This window comes from Xenopus laevis, chromosome 5L (genome assembly GCF_017654675.1).
Source record: "Xenopus laevis strain J_2021 chromosome 5L, Xenopus_laevis_v10.1, whole genome shotgun sequence".
Taxonomy (NCBI): Eukaryota; Metazoa; Chordata; class Amphibia; order Anura; family Pipidae; genus Xenopus; species Xenopus laevis.
Genome location: NC_054379.1, coordinates 90,436,107 through 90,460,189, shown reverse-complemented (window position 1 = coordinate 90,460,189; position 24,083 = coordinate 90,436,107). Strand labels below are relative to the sequence as shown.

Here is a 24,083-nt window from a genome sequence, read left to right as displayed (position 1 = left end):
TTTGTTATAAGTCTTATAGGGTTTTTTTCTGAATATATTTTTACCAATCTAGCTATGGGCACATTTTAACTCGAGCTGCATATTTCTCTCAAGGGAGGTTTAGTCACCCAAGGGAAGTTTCTGCAAGTGAGATAAGCTACCAAAACTATAAATATGAATCTTATATATTGAATAAAACTTGATGATGTATGATGTATTTGATGTGTCACTTGGAAGATCAGGGAGTTATGAGTTATTTACAAAATATATTCTAAATATTCTGCAGTATAGAGGAGAGCACTCAAATAGCAGTTACTGCTAGAAAAATATTTTATTGACTACAAATCACACCACATGTTTCGGGCTTAGCCCTTTTTCAAAATTTTGAGTCTTCATAGGATTGCGGTAATCCTTTGCTGAGGATTGAAGAATTGAGGAATTAACCCCTGCACGGCTGAGCGTAAGAACAAATTGTGTTTTTTGTATATATTCTGAATGTGTTAGTCTTGTCCATAACACAGTCTCTCAAATAATGTTGGGCGAATTTGTCCCGTTTTGCTTTGCTGAAAAAATTAGCAATTTTCCAGCGAAATTTGCAAAACAGAGAAACGCGAATTTTGACACCCTCATCAATTCTGACGCAAGCATCAATTTTGACACCGGCGTTAAAGTCAATGGGCGTCCGAATAATGTTGCAGCGCAGCGGTTTCAGCGCCAGCGACTTTTCCGGCGCTCATCCAAAATTTTTTGACGCCAGAGAATTTTCGCGCCAGTTTTGTGAATTTAGTCGCCGCCCGCAAAATGCAGAAATTCACTGCGAATTCGTGCCTGGCTAATTTGTTCACTACTCTCATATCATGTTTTTTTTCCATATCTTACAATTCTGTTGCATTTTGCTTATGATAACTTTTCTCTGAGTTGCCACTCCAGATGTCCATGCTTATTGCCCATTGTTCCATTTTACCCCACTGTTCAACCCAAAATACAGATACACCAATGGCAGTTTTAGAAAAGGAAACTTTAATGTTCAAGGCTGATGACACTGTGGTCCTTTTCACTATAGAAAAACCTCACCAAAAGGTTCAGTCATTACCACCAATTGTGGTATAGATGGGAAATTCTATTATTCGACTGCACTCAGTAAAGTATAGTAGACATCTGTTTGCAGATAGTAAAACTTTCTTTCTCTCAGTTTGAATGGCACGAAAAGGTATTTTATTCAAAGTAGGTATCCCTTATCTTAAAGGGCACTGTAATGTTTCTCATTTAAACTTACAAAATTGGCCAATCTTGCTTTATTTGTTGAGTACGATGTTTTGTTGTGTGTGTGAGATTTTGGTTCTGTGCTCCTCTCAGGGTTATTATTTAGTCTGATGCTGACCTATGCCACATAACATAACATAATGCCCCTTGGCTACAGTTGGGGCAGATTTATCAAAGATCGAAGTGAGAATTCAAATGGAAAAAATTTTAATTTCAGCGAATTTTTGTGTACTTCGACTAGGGAATAGTCCAAATTTCGATTTGAATTTGAAAAAAATTAGAAAATTTGAATTTGGAAATTTATCATGTACTGTCTCTTTAAAAAATCGATTTTGACTATTCGCCATCTAAAACCTGCCAAATTGCTGTTTTAGCCTATGGGGGACCTCCTAAAACCTATTTGGAGTCAATTGGTGGATTTTGAAAAAGGTTTTTGTTGGGAAAAACTTTGATTCGTACGATTCGAATTTGATTGAAAATGGACCTATATTTTTGAATTTGAAGTTTTTCAAATTCGACCCTTGATAAATCTGCTCCCTAGTGTACTATGCATGTGCCACAGGGTCCAAAAAAGGACCTAAACTGTGACAATAAAATTTTCATATATTCTCATATATATATATCAGATACATTTATATAATATACATATTAGTGGGAATATATAATTCCATATAAAAAAAACCATTTTTTGACATACAACTTTCAACATGTATGAAAACTGACCTCTTTTCTTTTTGATGTTCAGTGACTTTGAATTTGCTTACATTGGATTAAAAGTGGAGGGAAAAAAAGAGAACTAATTAACCCAAACAGCTTGGGGTGACAGCTTGGCTTTCAGGCTGCTAATCTAGTCTTTTGTTACCTCTATATTGCTTCTGCCAGTGACATTAGCTTATCAAATAATGTTGAACAAATGAATGTATTTGATGAGATTCCTCTTGCATAAAATAGGATGCCATTTTCTTCCTTCTCCATCTTTATTTGCTTCCTGTAATGTGTTAACCCATAGGCTGCTGGTAACTGGTCAGGTTGTTTATAAAAAGGTCTGAAACTGCCTTTGCTGTAAAATGTATAGAATCTGGCAACGTGTGAATAAACGATTCAATGGGTACATTGCTGCTGGATTGATATGGCTTATGGAAAGATGCTTATTTGAAAGAAAATATCTTGCATGTTGTTTTACAGACGAATTTATTTAGGCTCTTGCCACACAGAAAATGAAAAGTTTTGTTTTTTGATTCTGCTTTCTGCAGAATAACTGTGTAAATGTTGATTATTTCCTGGGGACTCACCCTGAATTCTATAGAGCAGGAGTCCCCAACAGCCGGGCAGTAGACCAGTGCTGGGACGTGGGCTGTGCCAAACTGGGCCACCTCTGGTCCTGGCTAGACTAATGTGATCCAATGCACTCCTGAGTAGCACATTACCTTGCAGCACCGTGGGATGGATGTGCAGATGTGTCTGGCCTCCTGTCTCTCTGACAGCATGGGGAGAGACAAGAAGCATGGTAGGAAAGTTCCAGGCAGATTTAGATCCGGGTGGATCGGAAGTCCCTGTGCATGAGGCTAAATCGTTCCCTTGCTCCCTTCTTCTATTCACTAGCAGCTGAAACCCCTGGTTATTAACTGTGATCCCAATCCCTGATGTGAAACAGCGCCACACATATGACACTTCATCCGATTGGTGTCTCTGCATTGCTGGACATGGAGCAAACTTGGTTGTAAGGCTAATACAAGAGGTTCTCTGCACTCAACCCATTATCAATATATTAAGCCCATTGAGACATTTTGTGCATACTGCTACTGAAAAATGCCTTATCTTTTAAACAAAACAGGGATTGTTTGTCCATATATTGCAATATATTTAAGCTGGCCAACTACGTCAAAGTCATCCCATATCTGGCCAGTCCTACGCTTAATTTTCATCTGATTCATTAAGAATTCTATTGCTTCATTATACGTTTTACACAGTGGTGAGCACAACTTTCCCCTGTTTGTTATAGTTATACAGGAGCAGTGACCAGCTCCATGTTGTAGCTCCCACCCTTCCCAGCTATAGTCAAGTGATGCCACTGGTGGCTCATAAAAGGGCAACCATGTTTTGGAAGTTTTAATTTGAAAGCAACAAGTAACTTACAGGTAAACCTTATTCCCCTTGTAAAATTTATAGTGAAGCTTGAATATATTGCAATATATGTACAAACAATCCCTGTTTTGTTTAAAGGGTAAGGCATTTTCTAGTAGCTCAAGGCACAAAATGTCTCAATGTCTTAAATATATTGATAATGGGTTGAGTGCAGAGGACTCTTGTATTTGTCTATAAAAATTTTGTGCTCACAGTCTCACTGCACCACTGCTAAGGGCAATGGACCACAGGGAGATTTGTTGGCCAGGATTATTTATGCGCTTCTGTGACACATCTCCAGACAATGCATCTCCATTGGAAATTACTGAAATCGACTGCAGTAAACCCAACATATTGCGAAGTCTCTAGACGTTGCTTCTGGAGGAAACTTTGTGCGACTTCATGATATGCTGTCCCCTACTACTCTTAATGGTTTCAAAATTAGTAGTGAGCGCAATTCTCCCTTGTTTGTACGACTAGTTTAGTATATATATATATTGCTATCTTCAAGCTGAGTTCAGAGTTTCATTCATTACAAAGCCACCGTATAAAGGAAGGAAATGTAACATGTATGCATAAGAGAAGAATTAATTGACTAAATCAATTACAGGTTAACAGATTTGTTATCTGGAAACCCACTTTCCAATATCAATGCCTTTTGCCCTAGTGTACAAATTAAATTAAGCATTGATTACTAAAATAACACAATTATGTATCCCCAGCAGTAAAACATAAAGATACTACTTAATTATATTTTACAGCAACCAGCAAAAAAAAAAAAAAAAAAAAATATATATATATATATATATATATATATATATATATAGATATATATATAATATGTTCACTGCTTGTGTATTACACAAAATGTTTTCACTTTCGCTTGCTTATTTATACCCTTTGGACTGAGTATACAAAAGGTAAAGTGAGGGGAATTAGCATCCTTATAAAAGAGAGGGAATATCTGGCGATTATATTTAACACCTTCACCATGTTAGCCATCAAGAGTGCACGGTTTGTTTTCTTAGACTTAAGTAGATCCCTCCAATTGACTTGGGAGTAAATATTTATGTTAATGTCAGAGGTGTTTCCTAGCAGCCATTTGTGAAATGAACTGGAAATCTCATTCACATGAGAGGATTAGTGGCTTTCCATATTAAAAATAGTTATTTCATTACTTTTCCCTCTGCTGGTGCTTGATAAATATTATATTGGATTTCTGATTAAAAGTGATGATGTCTTTCCTTTTGTGGGTAGTACTTTGTTCATATACTGTGTGAACACAAACAGCTTCATGCTTCTATAGATAAGCAGAGTTTGTTCAGTATCTCTTTTTTTTTTAATTTGTTCTGTTTCCTTGGCAATTGCCTGCTCGAGTTGAGAACTGACAATTGCAAAGCACGTCCCTGTGTCATTGTTGTGATGTGGGCTTGCCTGTTACTATTTGCTATTTGAAATAAGTCATGCAGTGCTTCTCAATCGAGTCTCAAAGGGTACATACACATTTTGTTTTTGCATGTTATACAAAAGCAAGCGGGCTGAGATTTCAAGCTCCAGAGACACTGTAATATAAACAGCCTTTAGATGCATCTAAATGTTTATTTCTAACCCATTTTTGTAAACAAGAGACTTTTTTTCTATACCTGTCTTGTTTTTGGAAGGACTCTTTTTACCAGAAAGGGGTGTATAGACAGCTTAACAACTCTGTGATATGGAGCCAGAATAGACCCATTTGATGTTAAATAATGACCCCAGCCCCCGATCTTATTTTATTTTTCTTAAATGGTGTTACTTTTTTCATAATTTAAACATAATACTCCACCCCTTTATTTCAGGAGAATTACAATGGTAATTGTAATGCAGAATGTATGTATTTAACTGCAAACCCCTTGCAATCTTGCAATCATCAAATAAAGATATAGGACCTGTTATCCAGAATGCTTGTGACCTAGGGTTTTCTGGATAAGGGGTATTTCAGTAATTTGAATCTCCCTTATTAAAAAAAATCCTACCCCCCTTACCTACGTAGACCCCCCCCAGCCTAGCTGCTACCCGAGGCAAATGCCCTAACTTTTTACTTACCCCTCGGTGCAGATTCATGCATCGGATTTCACGGCAGCCATTTGCTTCTCTTCGATCTTCTTCGGGAAGTAACAGCTGTATCGGCACATGCGCAGTTGGAGCAGTCTTCAGGTTTTTGACAACTGCGCATGCGCCGAAAGTCACGGAAATTGCTGAAGCACCAGAAGAAGAATTGGAGATTACCAAAGAAGAAGATGGCTGCCTTGAACTCCGATGACTGAATCTGCACCGACGGGTAAGTAAAGATTTAGGGGCATTTGCCTGGTGTAGCAGCTAGGCTGGGGGGGGTCTACATAGGGTAAGGTGGTATGGTTTTTCTAATAAGTGGTTTACTTCTCCATTAAGACTGCTAAAAATCATTTAAACATTAATGCGACCGAATTAGGAATGCTTTGCCGCCAATAACGATTAAGTATATCTTAGTTAGGATCAAGTACAACTTACTTCAAGTACAAGTCTTCTTATTAGAGGGAAATAGGAAATAATTTTTAAAAATGTAAAGAAAATGTAATTTGATTAAACTAGGGTCTATGGGAAATGACCTTCCCGTAATGCAGAACTTTCTGGATAACGGGTTTCCAGATAATGGATCCTTTACCTGTAATGTGTGTTTGGCTTTAGGCAGAATGTAGGAAGCACGTCATGAACAACAAAGACTAAATAGAGACTGCTGGGATCATTTTATGCTTAACGCTGTTATTGAAACAAAGGTAATTGATAGCCGCAGGACTATGTAGAATTAGCCGTGGAACATTGGTGGGCCCTGTATGAAGCCCCTGCCGTTAAAAATGATCATATTTGTACAGGCCTGGTATCACATGTGGCATTTTGTCATTAGTGGGAATCCTAATAGATATGACACGTGGGCATTGTCTCTTGAAAATATTCCCTTCTGTGTTTTTAGGCAATTATCTGGAAGAACCAGAGACACAACTATCTTTTTGTTGTAACTTACATTCAGTAATTCTTATTTACTACAGCGAGAAGTCATCCATGACAAAAAGTTCTAGTGGCAAAATGCCACATATAAACAGACAGATTTTCTGTAGTATGATAGCATTAAGTGTACTAGAACATTGCAGTAAAAGTTATAGTCTTCCCAAACAATTCACTTCTGTGCTACATTGCAAAACAGAATTAGTGATTTGCATGGCAGTGTATACACAAAGTACAGAGGGAAACACAAAAACCCTATCCCTGAAGGAGGTATGAAATTCAGTTTTCATAAAATCTGTAGAGAATTATTACTGCGGATGTAACCGGGATGGAAATACTTATTCTTTCATGTAATGTAGTTGTGTGTTTTTTTAAATTTTTTTCTTCTTAGTCCTATCTAGTTACAAAGATGTGATAGAGTTTTTACTATAGCCACTTTTGGGTTATGTGATGACCTTGCACTGGTGTATTGCCAATTTTGATCAGTTAGAGTTTCTCAATGAGCAGAGTTGACAAACAAAAAAACTGTATGCCAAACCATTATATGTAGCAACTGCATACTGAATATTGTATATGAAATAATTCATCATTTCGGTGTCCTCCTAACTTTCTGTATTAGACACTCATTGGATTCTTCCACAAAATCAATAATAACTCTGATATGTTACTCTCATCAACATCACATTAAAGGGGACCTGTCATCCACACATGAAAATCTGTATAATAAAAGTCCTTTTAAAATTAATCATGAAACCCAAATTCTTTTTTTTCTTAAAACAACAATACTGGTTATAAACTTATTTAAAACTTCCAGCTGTCAGTCATATATTGCCTGCCCCTGCCTTAGGCATAGAGGCAGAGCAGACAATTACTTTCACTTTCCATTCTGCAATTTCTAGATGTCACTGCACTTACATTCCCCCTCTGTCTCCAACATTTAATTTTGTAGCCAGTGCATGGGCATGGGCATCAGGTGCTCCATTATAGTGCAAAAACAAGATTTTGGCAAGATTTAGTTTGCCTTAATAACAGTGTCCACAAAATGGCTGCTGCCTACTTGATGTGATTGCGATTTACAAGACTAAAATAAAGAAGATTGAAATCATGTATATAGTGTAAGTGACGTTTACTTTGCTTGAATAGCATCATAAAACAGGATTTGGGAATTATTTTTTAGGGTGACAGGTCCCCTTTAAACAAGAAATAAACAAGGGTAAGTAACACAAACTAGATCCCTGAATACTTTGTTTCATTCTAGTTAAGTGAATGCAACCCATCGTCTCCAATTATAAACGCTGGTAGATGACATTTAGCAATTAATGATTTCCCTGGAGCAATTAACTGAAAACTGGTAAAAGGACTAATCTCTAGAGTCAGACCATGTAATACAGGTTTCTTACCTTGATAATGCTCCTTGAGTTTAAGCATGCCATTCACAGTCGGTTCCTACAATCACATTGACACAGTGCTACGCAATATGTTGGCGCTATATAAATACATGTTAATAATAATATCTTATCTGGAGTTTTTTGTTACTTTTTCTGCACCCAGCAGCAGAAGAGCTTACTATTAATTATCAGGTATTCAACTTTAGCTATGATATAAAACACAAACAGTTCAGCAGCCTTAGAGCAGATTCAAAGTAAATAAATAGAAATTTACCCACTGCTCAATGGTTACAATCTTAAGTGATTTATTTTAATTCTACCTTTAAAATTGAGTAATGGGAATGTTAATTTGTGAATATATTATTTTCAAAAATTGATTTACCATACACTGCGTATGCGATTCTCATTCCCCCTTGCCCCCTAATATACATATGCAAATTAGGGTTCGGATTCGGGTTAGGATTTGGCCAAATCTTTCAGAAAGGATTCGAGATTTGGCCAAATCTTTCAGAAAGGATTCAAGATTTGGCCAAATCTTTCACAAAGGATTTGGTGAATCCTAAAATAGTGGATTTGGTGCAACCCTATTATTTTTACTTCTATGAGAGAGCTACTCGCTCATCTTGCAGTTTTAGTCTTCTTAACTGTCTATTATCTCAACTGGCCACAACCTTCCCGGGGTGGGGGGTGCCAGCTAAATCCAGTAATAACTTCAGTTATTGCATTTTCAGAAATTAAACCTATATCGCCATCCTACACATTATGCTGAGAGATACCATAAAACTCTTCTAGCATAGGTATTGCCATGTACTAAAAACAATCACAAAAAGGCAGGGGTCCCCAACTGTTTTAAGGCATAGCTACCCCTCCCCTTCATTAATGTATTTTGGTATTAAGGTAATTTCTATTTCATATAGATTACATATGGTTTTTTGATAAATTAAATTGTTTAAATTATAATATTGCAATATAGCATCTAACACATGCAGCTAATGGGAGGGCTTTTATAATATAGACAAATACAAGAGGTCCTCTGCACTCAACCCATTATCAATATATTTAAGACAGATACATTTTGTGCATACTGCTACTGAAAAATGCCTTACCCTTTAAACAAAACAGGGATTGTTTGTCCTTATATTGCAATATATTTAAGCTGGCCAACTACGTCAAAGTCATCCCATATCTGGCCAGTCCTATGCTCAATTTTCATCTGATTCATTAAGAATTCTATGGTTTCATTATACATTTTATAAAAGGGACAAATACGTTTTACCTGCAACTTACTAGCTGCTTTCAAAGTAAAACTCCCAAACTTGGCTGCCCTTTTATTAGACACCAGTGGGATCATCTGACTATAGCTGGGAAGGGTGGGAGCTACAACATGGAGCTGGTCACTGCTCCTGTATAACTATAACAAACAAGGGAAAGTTGTGCTCACCACTAATTTTTAAAACTATTAGGCGCAATGAGGTTGTGACCACAAAATACATATAGACAAATACAAGAGTCCTCTGCACTCAACCCATTAAATTAATTAAATTATAATATTGCAATATAGCATCTAACAAATGCAGCTAATAGAAGGGCTTTTATAATATTCTAAGCACTGTACTGTAAGTTCTAGCTTGAATATTTTCTATGGAATAAAATATCATTGGAGACAACTGTATAATTTCAGATTTGACATAAGTAACAATTTAGGATGAAACACAGTATATTTAAAGCTCCTATGTCTTCCTGGATCTGAACTATTGCTTAAACATTTTAAAAAGCTTTCCTTTGACATGGATGCCTCAATTACTGATGACAGTTTGAGAATCTGTATTATTATTTTGGCTTTAAGGCTCATGGACCCTAAGGCAAGGTGACAGAGCTGGTAAAACAGAATTCTTGTGAATGTGCAAAGCCAGCAATATGTCACTGTCGTTTACTAAGGATAATGGTGAGTTTACATTTTTATTTAGTAGAATGAGGCATACTTCTTGAACTATAGAGTACTAAATGCATTATGCAGTTTTTATTCAGAGATTGCCTATTTAATGTTTCAGTTTAACACGATCTACTAAATGTTATTTATTTGATTGATGTGAAATCCTTTTATACATTTTTTTTATGACATGCATAAATAAGTAATGCTAAATGTAAACAGAGAAAATTGTAGTGGCATTGTGTGTCCCCTACTACAGTAAAACCTCAATTTTACATCTCCTGATTTTAAGTTTCCCCTCATTTTACACTGTTTGTCTGTGGTCCCACCAATAAATACTGCAAAATGAATTTCCCTGATTTTACATCATTTTTCCACGTCCCCTGAAAAACATAAAATGGGGGTTCTACTGTAAAAGATAAGTGTTAGAGATTAGTATTTTAAACTAAACAGATGTTTAATAGGTCCCATAGGAAAAAAAATCGCTATCGGTTCCCCAGTGAATTCAGGCTTCAAGATTGTTTTGCAAACATATTGAAATTGTTCATTATTTATCAAAGAGATAAGTTAGCGATGACCACAGTCCACTAGAGTGAAATTCTGCCACTCTCCATTTATTTCTATGGGATTTTTAAAAGAGTATTTATCAATGGGTGAAAGTGAAGGTTCACCCATTGATAAATATGCCTTTAAAAATCCCATAGAAATGAATTGGGAATGGCGGAATTTTACTCTAGTGGACTGTGGTGTGAGGAAGGAGAACAACCCCTTCTAAAGCTTCTACAATTTGACTCCAAGACTTTTCAAAAATTGACTCCAAGATGCAATTGGACCATTTTCTGGATTAAATTTGTACTAAGATCTTTAAACCTGTATATTATGTATACCCCATACCCAGAAAGCAGGATGGCACAGTAGAATTTCCATGTATAAATACCCCTAGAACTCATAGCAGAAAGGCAACTTAATTTATAAATCCCCCAGAATTCACAGCATGATTGCAACTTCATTTATAAATACTCCCAATATTCATAGCAGAATGGCAATTCCATATATAAATACCCCCAGAACTTATATCAAGATGGCACGGTGAGAATCCCATGTATAAACACCCCAAAACTCATAGCAAGATGGCATGGTGGCAATTCCATGTATAAATGCCCCCAGAATTTATAGTAGGATGGCAGAGGCAATTCCACGTATAATACACCCCAGAATTTATAGTAGGATGGCACAGTGGCAATTATATGTGTAATACCCTCCAGAATTCATAGTAGGATGGCATAGTGGCAGATTCACAAATGATGGCAGTCAACAAGGAAAGAGTTATGGCTGGAGTTCTTACCAGTCTTCTTTCTTCCTATAGAAGGAGTCCTGTCTCTGTGTATTGCTCCCACTCTGCCCCACAAGCCCCTGGTTGGAACATACTGTACGTGTCTGTAACAGCAACGTGGTTACATTCTAGGTCAGTTCAGCATGTTTGATTGGCTGCCTGTAAGGCTCTACTTTGTGTCTAGTCTGCTGCCTCTGCCTGCCTATTGGTTGGTTGCCTGTCACACATCTTTCAAATTCACCTAGAGCTTAGTATTGGCCATGAGTGGAGTAATCATCCCGGCTGTTCACTGTGTCCTGGTTTGTGGCTGCTGTCAGGGGGCCTAGCACAGCGTGGGGTTCCTGTGCAACCCATGCCTCTCTACCTGGAATAAATAAGACACCAAGTGTGCCTCCCTGCAATGTGGGGCCCTTCAAGATTTTGCCCCCCCCTTAGTTACGCCACTGAACCTGCCTGAGGAGGTGGTTGGATGCAGGTGAGACTGTGAAAGACCTGGGAAGTGAAGGGTTGGAAGGACAGATGTGCCACTCCTCAAGTCAATGCACCAACGCAATGCTCTGTCCTCTTCCGGGTTCCTGCAGACTGCGAAAGACGAGGCTTCCTTTCCATTGCTTACCACTTCCACTTCAATGGCTGGGGGTGGTGGTGGTGAGAAGTGCCCCCCAGTTCCGATGCCTATGCTCCATTTTAATAATTTGTCTGGTTACTTTGTAATTAGACAACAGCAGACAACAGCAGGACAGAGGATGTAAACTACAGCAGAAATGGATCAAAGTAGCAGCTGACAATACATTATATTAGCTGAAATATAAAACAGGATAGGACTAAGAAACTGACTTTTTAGGTGTGTGTTTCTATATTTAAAAAAACCCAATTATATAATGATTACACAATTGTCCATACAAAGCATTTTTGTGATAGGCTGTTTTTGACATGTGACATGTACAGACATAGGAGGTTATGTAATAAAAGACATTATGTTTGCCCAGGAGCAGTAACCCATAGCAACCAATCAAAAGGTAGTATTTAGTACTGGTTACCTGTTTAAAAGCAAACATCTTACTGGTTGCTATGGGTTACTGCTCCTGGGCAGAAGTGCCTTTTATTACATATGGGAGAACGTATCTTGTAGGTGAGCTACTTTCTGTGAAATGATGGTTCATACATTCAACTGGTTTTTCATGCAGTGCTTTAGAGGGGCATAGTTTTTCAAATATGTAACAGGTTCTGTGGAACTGTGGAACTGAAAAAATAAATAAATGCATAAAAAAGAAATAGATAAACTGCACGTTTAAATAAATAATATAATGGTTTGAAACAATACTAAGCCCCAAATGATTCAGCAATGGCTGTTTCCACTAAAGTACCTGAGAAATGTATTAGCCTAAAGGACCATTAGTCATATCTCAGATATCCCAAATATAAAAGCCTATTAACTCACAAACAATCAATTTATTTGCAAAAAAAGAACATTTGGATACCTTGAGCAAGCCATACATTATTAACAACAGCCTGTGTTTGCCATACGTATTTACACAGATAAGCTTTCCCTTGGGCGTGCATTTTGTACTTTGTTTTTTCTCCTTTTAGTGAGCATGTTATGATCTATAGCTGCCTAAGGAGAATCTTCTCTTAATTACTGTTTTTAAAGAGTTTGTTCTCCTTAAAGTGAACATTTAGCATGGTGTAGACAGCAGAATTGTACACAAATAGTAACCCGTCTTTAGTTTGATTGTTATTAAAATTTTTGTTCTACAGATGCTAGCTTGAAATTCAGATGGTTTTCTAGTTGCCAGGGGTTAATCACCCTCGTAATTTTGAAATCGTTTTGATATCAAAATGGAAGATTAATTTTAAAAGAACCTGAAGAGAAAATGAGGCAATACAATATTATATTAGGGGCTACAACCCTCAGTGGTAATTGGTCTATACCCTGTAGGCATAAATCATTAAAAAGTTTTATACTCCAAATTTGAGAGGGGCTCAGGGATTTTTTTGGGAAATCCCCTTCATGGCAGCCACATCAATAAATAAGAATACTAATAAAGCTTAAAGGGGAACTCCACAAAAACATAACTTAAGCTTTTTGAAAAGTAAACATAATTTCAAGCAACTTTGCAATATACATCATTTAAAAATATGGCGACTTTTCACGATTTTTTAATGGTTTCTGACAGTTCCCTAAGCCTAGCCCCCTGCTCTCCTGCTGATCTCTCTGACTACTTTGCTGAGCTGGCTGACTACTGTTACTTTGTATCAACAGCCAGCTATCCTTAGCCTGCATTCTCCAAACCCCACAATTCCCTGCAGACATGATTTTCATAAGGAAAGGAACATCACAGTGTAATGCATTGTGGGTTATGTAGTTCCTGCATGCTGTTTGTAAACGGTGGAGAAGTTGTTACAATTTGTAACATCAGTGTTTAGTCCCTCCTTCCCTGCCAGGATTTCAAATGATGCAGAAAGAAGAACTGTTGGATTTGGATTTCAGCATAGAAAATTGCATTTATTCATACTTTTTGAAGAAACAGGTAACTGTGATGGATATATTAGGGGTTTGTGTGTTATGTGGGCCTCTATCAACTTTTGGTTTGGAAGCTGGAGTTCCCCTTTAAGCATTGCAGTCAATCTATTTTTGGTTCCTGGGGACCCTCATGAACCTGATCAAATTTACAGCTACATGCTGATAAAAGCCAGAATAATCATTCAGAATGATATAAATGACTGATAAAGAATAACTGAAATGTTGCTTATAAAAGTTAACATAGAATAGAAAAAGTTAATGTAAAGTGAAGCATAAGAGGTAATTTACTTACTGCACCAAAATAGACAATGTGCAATTTTGGATACATACAGAATTTTTAAAAAAAAATTATATTGCAGTGTTTTTTGCAATAATTGTTGTGTTCACTAGGGAGATGTGACTGACACAATTGTGCCCAATTGATTTCTTTTTGTGTCCAAAATCAGTTTAATGTACTGGCCCTGCCACAAGGTGAAATACCTGGGATACCTGATGGAGAACTCCATGTTTCCTACCTACCCCAACTCAAACAAAAATGCCACTTGCCTTTACTCCATTTTTAAAATTCCTCCAGCTCAGGCATGCCTTTCATTTGCAATTCTTTACTCACTAATCCATCCCTTGCTATATAACTCCCATAAGGCTTAACCAAATGTAGTTTTCCCCAATGATCGTTGCCCTATGTGTGAGGAGCCTGGAGGTGACTTTTTCCACTTGATTTGGGGATGACTATATATTCACAACTTCTTAACCCAAGTTGTTGATATTCTGGCTGGCAACCTTGCTTCCCTTTAGTTATAACACAAACTATTTGCTTCTTTGGGGTTTTGGATAATTTAATACTGCAAACTCACATTAGGTTGTGGTTCTGAATCTCCTGCTTGCCATGCATTGGATGGAAACATCCCCTCCAACCACTAGAGAATGCCCTCAATTGTTAAATTCAACAAAGTATGGGTTCCTTGGTGGGATATACCTTAGAGTTAAACCAACCACCAGATACTCAATTTAACTTCCCCCTACCTTTGGAGACTGCTATTGCCTATGACACCGGTGACTGCTGTCTTATTCACCCCAATAGGCACTATTCAGCACTACTACTTTATACTACTTTGAAGAGATATAAGCGCACTTTAACCTAATAAAAGTAGTAGGCAGGAGGAAGGCAGCAGCACCAAGTGCAACTATACAGAAGTGCCTTTTGACACAAGTACCATTAATGAAATGGAGTTCTCTCGCAATTCACTGTAGCCAATTTAGCTGCTGCACAACTGCACTTGCATTCATAAATGATGCTTTATTTCCATTTTTTTCATTAAAGGGCTGGTTCACCTTCAGGTTAGATTTAAGTATGTTATAGAATGGCATATTCTAAGCAACTTTTCAATTGGTCTTCATTATTTATTTTTTATAGTTTATGAATTATTTGCCATGTTCTCCTGACTCTTTCTAGCTTTCAAAAGGGGATCACTGACCCTTCTAAAAACAAATGCTCTGTAATGCTACAAATTTAATGCTATTGCTACTTTTTATTACTTGTCTTTCTGTTCCGACCCTCCCCTTTTAATATTTTATATTCTCATTCAAATCAATTGATGGTTGCTATAAGTAATTTGGACCCTAGCAACCAGGTTGCTGACATTGCAAACTGGAATGCTACTGAATAAAAAGCTAAATAACTCAAAAACCACAAATAATAAAAAATGAAAACCAATTGCAAATTGTCTCAGAATATCATTCATGCATGTGCAGTTCGGATCAGCTCTCTGCTAACAGGTTATGGGCCCAGATCACAGCACCACTGGTACCTGATCCTGAGACAGAAGCTGAGGCAGCTAGTCTGGAGTTCAGGTCAGGCATAGCAAAGCTGAATAACAGCAACTATCAGCTATGGAAATTGAAGGTGGAAATGACAGGCTAAAGCAGTTATTAGCCTACTGGTGGAAGATAATCAACTGATTCACATCAGGAAAGAATCTATAGCAAAAGGTATGTGGAATGCACTGCAGGTAAACTGCCCCTGCTGTGTAAACTATACAGCATGAAACTGCAGAAAAATCTCAAAGGAATTAGAGAGTAAATTAAAGACAGCCATTTAGTATCTCTACTTTTATGCAGCCTTCCCAAATCTGATAAATGCCATTGAAGTCAGACCAGAGTCAGAAATAACTCTAGAATATGTCAAAGGCAAGTTAATTGATAAATATAATCACAGAAAGGAAAACATAGCTGTAAAAGGGAACTATAGCACCAGAAACAGCTCTTAAAGCTGGAAAATTGCAAAACGAGATGCACAGTGTGTTTTTGCTGTAAAAAGCCAGGGCATTTAAAGAAAGACTGCTTTACATGGAAAAATGAGCAAAAACATGCAGTGGCAAAGACAGCAAAAGAAATTGCAAAATGTGTTGCACATAAAACTCCAGATAGTATAGATACACAGTGGACTTTCAGTAGGAGAGAGGAGAGCACTCTGACGCAGATTAACTGCTTGTGATTAATATTTATTTAAGCTGCTATACACAACATGTTTCGGGCTGTAATTGCCCTTTCTCAAGTGTGGGCAATTACAGCCCGAAACATGTTGTGTATAGCAGCTTAAATAAATATTAATCACAAGCAGTTAATCTGCGTCAGAGTGCTCTCCTCTCTCCTACTGAAAGTTCAATTGTTTGGGATGTTCGGTACATCTATTCGGGAGGATTGATGCATTCATTCATCAGGTGCTAATTGGCAGAGCGCGGATTCCCTACTTCCACTAACAGATACACAGTGGAGTGGATGTTTCAAGTTTACTCAAGATAACTGCTCATCAAACTGGTGTATTGACTCCAGGGCAACGAGTCACATGACAAGTGATAAGCATTTCTTTGATCAAATAGATTGTGATACAAACGAGAGAGCGTTCCTTGCAAATGGGGACAGCATCGATGTGAAAGGAATTGGTCAAGGCCCTGTGAACTGTGTCATAAGCACAGGACAAAAACATAATATACTTGTGAAGGATGTACTGTATGTCAAAGAATTAGGTTAATTCAAATTTCAGTGGAGGAATACGTAGAATCACTACAAATGCCTGGGAAACCTTCAAAACATCAAATAATTTTTTTTTTTTTGCCCTACACATGTGCCCACTGTATAGTTAAGTTGCCATGAGTTAGGAAATGTAGGTGGGAAGGAGGGGAGCCCCAAAAATTTTCGATCTTTTTCAGCCTATCACCCATGATATAGAAAAAACGCTAGCGTTTTTTGGGACTTAGAAAAAATGTGAACTTTTTTTGAAGCAATCCCTATCTACTCTATTGCGCTTCGCCTGGTCTGAGGTAGCGAAGGAAGTCTAGCGTAAAAGATAGCGTTCAGTACACTATGCGCGTTAGTGAATTTCCGTAGTTACATCCGTAGCGAAAATTCGCCTGGCGTAAGGGTGCGAAGTAACACTAGCGAATTTACGCCAGCGTTCGTTAGTGAATTTGCGAAGTAACGAAAATGCCAAACGCTAGCGAACTGACGCTAGCATTCGGCGCTTCGGCTTAGTGAATTTTGGCTTAGTGAATTTGCCCCAAGGAGTATATAGCAGAATCCTGTGATACTAAGATCTGACAATGGAGGGGAGTACACAAGCATTGAAGCTAAAGCATATCTAATGGAACAAGGCATTCAACATCATTGATTCGCAGTACTGTCCAACAGAGACGATGGTTGCAGACTCATTAACCAAACCATTGCTCCAGATGCCAATAAACATAGGCACAATCATTTTATACATGACATTGTAAATGCTTCATTCTGCTGACATGTTAGCTGCCTAGTGCTGCTTCCTAAGACATGAAATGATGGAGGCCTCTGATTTTTTCACCAAGAGAAAAAAATTGTTCTTGAATGTTTACAGTGATACTGACACTAAAAAATAACCTTCAGAATATAAATGTATATTATAAGTTACCTATAGGTCATGCTGATGTTTTCAGAGATAGCTCTGCTTTTGTAAGTCACTTGAAGTTTCCTTAACCTGACTGTTTTGCTAACCTGACTGTTCCTTTTAACATGTCAGTTAGAGTTACTAATGTTAATGGACTACTACTGCACAAATATGAAAAGAGCAACATGGTGGATCAGATAATTAAAGCACGCAAAGGCAATGTTATACATTAAATTCTGGTGTCATTATCCCTTTGAGGGACCACTACCCCTTTATTTTAATGTTCTCTTTATATTGTATTGTTCCTTTCTTCTATTCAGTTTTATGTTAAACATACTTTGTTGTCCTTAACTTTTTTTTTAAACCTCCCCCTTATTGATCTTGTTATAACAGCATGAAAGGTTCTTAATGACTCAGTAATGTTTGATATATGTCACTGCAAATGTGGGAATAAGTTTTAAATTGCACTGATTAGATCTGTACTTATCTCCTAGCATCCCTTCTTTCCTGCTAATGTGTGAACAAATCTTCATGCTACTTTACCGTACTTAAAAGGTCCTAACCTTCCATAGGATAATTACTTTATATTGTTATATTCATTGTTGTTGCCTGTTCACATTTACATATATCTCCATTATGTTACGTAATGAATTGCATACATTATACATGATTTCATTGTACTTATACTCTTTCTTGCCAAATATAGCTGTATTTTTACATTTGTGCAATCTGCAACTTGTTTTTTTTTTTATCTGTGTATTGTTCTAAGGATGCATATAAAGTTGTTTTTAGAACTATAGAAAACTAGGAATACAATATATTTTTAAATGAATACTTAACTACAGGATAATTAATATCATAATAATGCACCTTTTAAAGAATCATACCAAATTGTCAAATACATTGACCTTCTTATGACTTGAGCCATGATTTTATGATGTTCCGTCACTAATCACCTGAACGGAAAGCAATGCAGATTCTAAAGGTAACAGGAAGGACTAATAGACAGGGCTCTGTCGATTCACTGGTTGATACTTTCCAGTTTTTATCTTTTACGTTTTTACCTATCTCAAACGTTCCTAACGTTTAATGTTCCTGTCTCTAAACTGTTACAATTTTGCAACATTTAGTTGACACATTTTTCAGCAGCGTCTCTGAAGTGTATTAGCAACTATTGTATCAGTTCTAACAGCTGCTTTTAATGAAATTCAGGGATTCAGCAACAACTAAAAGAATCAATTTAAAACAGTTTACAGGGTCAGCGACCCCCACCTCCCAGAGCTGCCCTAGATGGTGAAAAATTACACTTTACACTTCAATATTAGAAAATGTTCATACATAGAATATAGAAAGTAATTGGAAAAAGTCTTTATTTCTGGTGAACAATCTGAAAACAACTGGACTGAAAAAAGTCTTGGAAGGTGAACAACCTGTTTGTGGCACTTGCATGACACAAACCTGAGCACTCATATGTGCAATTACCACACTATACATTAATTTTAGAATGATCAGAGAATATTTAATAGCATTACTGTTACAACTGCCTTATAAATAAACTATTTTTTTATTTATTATGGGTTTCTTTAAATGTATTACAGTGTATGCATGTATGTATATTTTTATTTATATAGCGCTACTTGAGAACAAACACTGAATAGCAGAGATGCACATCTGCAAGGGGAAAAGCATTTGCATGGACAGATTTAGTAGTTGGAGTGCCTTAAAGTAGACATATAGGATACATGTAAAACCCCTAATTTTGTAGGCAACAATGAATAATATATGGTGCCGGTTTTACTTTGCGCTAAAAATTATCTTTAAAAAAATCTTTACTGGATCTCCCTATAGATCTGATACGATCCCTGTCGGGGTTTCAAATGTGGAGTGGGCATGTCCTAAAAGTTCCTGCCAACAGCACAGTAGGGGGGGCAGCCAATCACAGCCCTGCAGTCACCCAAGCAAAGACTTAAATTAGGTCAGCCTAGCGTCTGATTGTTTCCCATCCTGCAGTGCAGTGTGCTTAGTGCATCCTTGCACAGTCTTTTACATGATTCAAGAGTCATGATTCACAGTTTTATTGTCATATGTACAAATACAGCATACACAGTACAATGAAATTCTTACTTGAATGCCTTCTTCACAGACTAGACAATCAATACTCAGGGCAACATTACAATGATATAATAAAACTACAATGGACTGGTAGGACTAGTACGGTTTTTGCAGAAATTTTCAAGTAAAACACCACTTTTTTAAGTACATCCGTCTGTATTTAAAAGAGTCTAATGAATTATTCTTGTTTTTCACAAAATATGTCCCTTTTTATTCATGATTGTCTATAAATGCATGACTATAGAATGATGGTGACTCACTATCATGTTCTCCTAATGAACATCTGTTCACTTGTTTTTTTTTTATAAAATTGTAATATGTATATCTATATATATATATATATATATATATATATATATAGCAATTGGTTGCCGGCACTCACCTCCGCCATTCGATCATTTCGCCGGGTGCTAACCCAATTTAATATTGGGTCCTGATGACGGTCCCTTGAGGTACCGAAATGCGATTCAGTAAAGGACTTCTAACAACCTTTATGCCGTGAGTGCTTCCTTTTATTTTTGGACTATATATATATATATATAATGTGTGTGTGTGTGTTCATATCTTTGCTATGTGTAAATTAAACAAGCTCCAAGATAAATAAAATCAGCTCATATAGATCTCTGGTTTTGGGAGTAAACAAGAAAATCAATGATTGCTAATTATTGCTGGTGAATCTTGTGTCAGGAGACAGTGCCGATGCCCTTTAGTTTAGGGAGTTTTGGGAGTTTGTATTGCAGGGTTTAATGCATTTGTACAGTTTAGTTCAGTCTTGCAGTGACTGTCCATGTTGCAAAAGCAATTTTTAAAATGATAGTTGCTTATGTTTGCTATGTTCTTACCTCAAACAGTAAACACCTTAGTACCAAATAATCTGTATTCTTTTTCAGATTTACCAACCTATTAGGGATACACAAGTATATCCCTTGAATCCTGTTATCTTCCCAACTGTGAGAAGGTAATAAACATATATCACTTACACATGGGAGATGGGGGTAGTTATTTCAACATAAAACACACAGAAGTATTATCACTGCTTACACGTTGTTTTTTATTATATTATTACAATGACTTTATTATAATTTATAATATCATAACTGCTTTAACTTGATCTGTTACTTAACCATGTTATATGAAACACCTTAAAATGCTAATACAACAAAGCTGTAGATTCTATATACTGCCAGACATTAATTTATTTCTACAGAATCAAATTTTTCACGATTTTTTATACCCCGAAGCTGCAAAAAGTCAGAATCTGAAAATCCGACATCTCAAACCTGCCGAGGTCATGTAAAAGTCGATGGCAGATGTCACTTTTTCAGTTTGAAGGCATATTGATCTGCATTGGGTTTCGTCCGATAATCAGAAAAATTTGGGGTTTTCATGCGATAACCCAAAAATAATCGAGTGATTCGGGCATCGATTCCGAAAAATTCGTATCATTTGGGCTTTCACTCAGTTTCACTCAGAATTTTTTTAGTTACAGGTATGGAATATGTTGTCTGAAAACCCATGAGCCACAAAGCTCCGAATTATGGAAAGGCTTTCTCCCATAGACTCAATTTTCTCCAACGTAGAAAAATTATTTCCTTTTTCTCTGTAATAATAAAACAGTATCTTATACTTGATCCAAACTAAGATATAATTAATCCTTACATGAAGCAAGACCAGCCTAGTGGGTTATTTAATGTTTACATGATTTTCTAGTAGAGTTATGGTATGAAGTTCCAAATTACAGAAAGATCTGTTATCCAAAAATCCCCAGGTCCCTAGCATTCTGGATAACTTGTATTTTATTGATAAAAAGATTAAAAAAAATGGATGGGGTTTGGTCGAGCTTTGTTTTCTAGAAATATGAGATATTTTAGCTTTAGTAAATAACCCCCTAAAACTTGAAAACGAAAGTTTTAAATAATAGGTTTGTTATCATGTGAATGTTGTGGTATTCAGTGTTTTGCTTTATTTTACAAAAGCATATATTTCAAAGTCAGTGTCTTTGAGTTGTTATGACAACAGTTTATATTAAGACATATAATAATCTTGACATACTTGAAATGGAATTGTCATGTGTTGCCTTGACTACTGGACATCACACTATGGATAGTGTTAAAAGAAAATATTTCATTTTCACCAGCAGACAAGACTGAACTACTGAGGAGACAGAAAAACGACTCATTCTACATTTGAAAGGGATTAATCTCATGTGTTGCGTGCTTATGGATAAGGGAGCTTTCTGTTTTATAGCTTTATATACATTCTCAGTTCACATACCACTGAAGAGACACAGCAGCAATTTATTTAAAATTCCTTATTTTCTTGCCCCTTCAGTTAAGCAACCCTGCGCAGCACAGTCAAATATAGATCTTGTAATAAAATATGAAATTTGGAGTAAAGCAATATCAGCAAAACAGCGACAGAAAAGGGGAAATCCAGGCGCTCAAGAATTGCACAAGGGCAGCAAAAATCAAAGTACAAGATGTTTATTGAAAAAAATTGTATCTCCAGTTGCCCTACGCGTTTTGTGCCTCCCAAAGCACTTATTCATGGGCTAACTTCCCTCTATAGGACGTGGGTATTTATAGAAGACTTGACAAAAATGTATTTTTTTCAACCTCATCTACTATAGTTACTATGTAACTATTTAATTTGTTACTAAATGACTATGTTACTGACATCGGCAACTGTCTATGGTTGTTGCCTTTCAATAAATTTTGTTGGGTAATAAAATGAAGTAACAGCCCCCCCCCAGCTAATTTTGATTATCAGCTCTAAAGCAAATTATAAATCATAAGGTTCCTGCAAAGGTCATCCTCCCCAGCCACAGCAACCATTACTGTGCAGCCCTGAAATATGCTATGGCTTTGGTCAGCAGTCTTCCCTTTTGCTGTTTCCTTGTATCATTTATTAATCAATTCATAGCTTGGAACACAAAGACAAAGTCAAACCTCATAAATAACATTACTTCTTTGGGTTAATCCTTTCAGTTTGTCGTTCAGCTATCATCAATTGTTTTGACCTACATGTATTTGTGTAAAGTTTTTAGCATATACTGTAGATGTTGTTCTTAACAATCTCTGCTAAGTTTTTGGCATGTTAGGATTTGAAAAGAGACTATGGTCTTGACTCTTGTTATTCGTTGAATGAATTATTTAAATTGAAGTGACCTTCCTGTAATTCTATGTTATTGGGTTTTCAGATAAGAGATCCTATACTTGTCCTGTCAATAACACTGAACAGCTAGGAAAGAGAAGAAGGTTTCAGACAACAGATTATACAGAGGGAATACAGGCAAATAGTATACTTATAAACTGGCTTGCCTTAGAAACAGGGGATCATTTTGAGGAAATCTTCAGTAAACATTTCCTGGTTCCTTGTTTCACTAGTAATTTAGTATCTGTGCAAGTGCATATACTTTTCAAAATAGAGGTTTTAGTTAGTTACAAGGTTAGTTACAAGGTTAGTTACAAGGTTAGTTACAAGGTTAGTTACACAGTTAAGATCTTAAATTAGGCAAGTGACGATACCTCGTCAAGGTAAACCCCATAAGGTGGTCCCTAACTATTTACCTCTGGTCATATTTTTGATTGACTGGCACCTCCCTGCATGGTTGCATTACTTGGGAAAAGTGTCTTCTGATCTCAAAATTGGTCCCAGTCACAGGTTTGAACCTTCTCACCATTAGCTTTTATAAGGAGAGAGATTTCCATGTGCAAAGTATTAACATGACATGCTTAATCCTGTGATTGTAGCACCGGTACTTTTAATGGTGGTCTTATGCATTTAAAAGGGTGTTGGTCTGGACAATCAAGTAGGGTAGGATTAAACCCCTGTTTTTGAATGTATATGTACTTGCCCAGATACCAGGGAATGTGCATTAATCAGTCCCCTCTCTTTGTAAACCTGTAGCTAATTTGGCCATTACAGTTGCACTTTGTTGTACTTGTATATCTTACTTAGCCTTGGATAGCTCCCACAACTCCCTTTTGTGTGGAAATCTTCAATAGAGCCTCATCTGTCTCATCACATTTAGAGCACTTGACCACTCCAGCCGTGCTGCACAATTTTATAGGCACAATACTATTTACACTGGAACAAGATTAAATACAAATCAATAAAATCACATGACTGGTGCTAACCAATCATATCTAAAAACAGGGGCACATTTACCTAGGGTTGAATATCAAGGGTTAATTAACCCTCGATATTTGACCGTCGAAGTAAAATCCTTCGACTTCGAATATCGAAGTCGAAGGATTTACCGCTATTCCTACGATCGAACGATTGAAGGAATAATCGTTCGATTGAACGATTAAATCCTTCGAACGATTCGAAGGATTTTAATCCATCGATCGAAGGATATTCCTTTGATCAGGAAATTGTTAGGAAGCCCATGGGAACCTTCCCCATAGGCTAACATTGGCCTCGGTAGGTTTTAGCTGGCGAACTAGGGGGTCGAAGAAATTTCTAAAGAGACAGTACTTCGAATATCGAAT

The 24,083-nt window shown here is 36.8% G+C and overlaps 1 protein-coding gene across 4 annotated transcripts in view; it reads left to right on the top strand.

The window, feature by feature from the left end:
• htr1e.L (5-hydroxytryptamine (serotonin) receptor 1E, G protein-coupled L homeolog) overlaps positions 1-24,083 on the top strand; it is a 57,959-nt gene that overhangs the window by 21,344 nt on the left and 12,532 nt on the right. For 2 of the 4 annotated variants that reach the window (XM_041563033.1, XM_018263409.2), the window contains exons 1-2: positions 184-439; positions 20,478-20,545. The gene's annotated coding sequence lies outside the window, so the exon portion shown is untranslated. Of the gene's footprint in view, positions 1-183; positions 440-20,477; positions 20,546-24,083 lie in introns of those variants that run through there. The other 2 variants (XM_041563032.1, XM_041563031.1) reach the window with 1 other exon arrangement.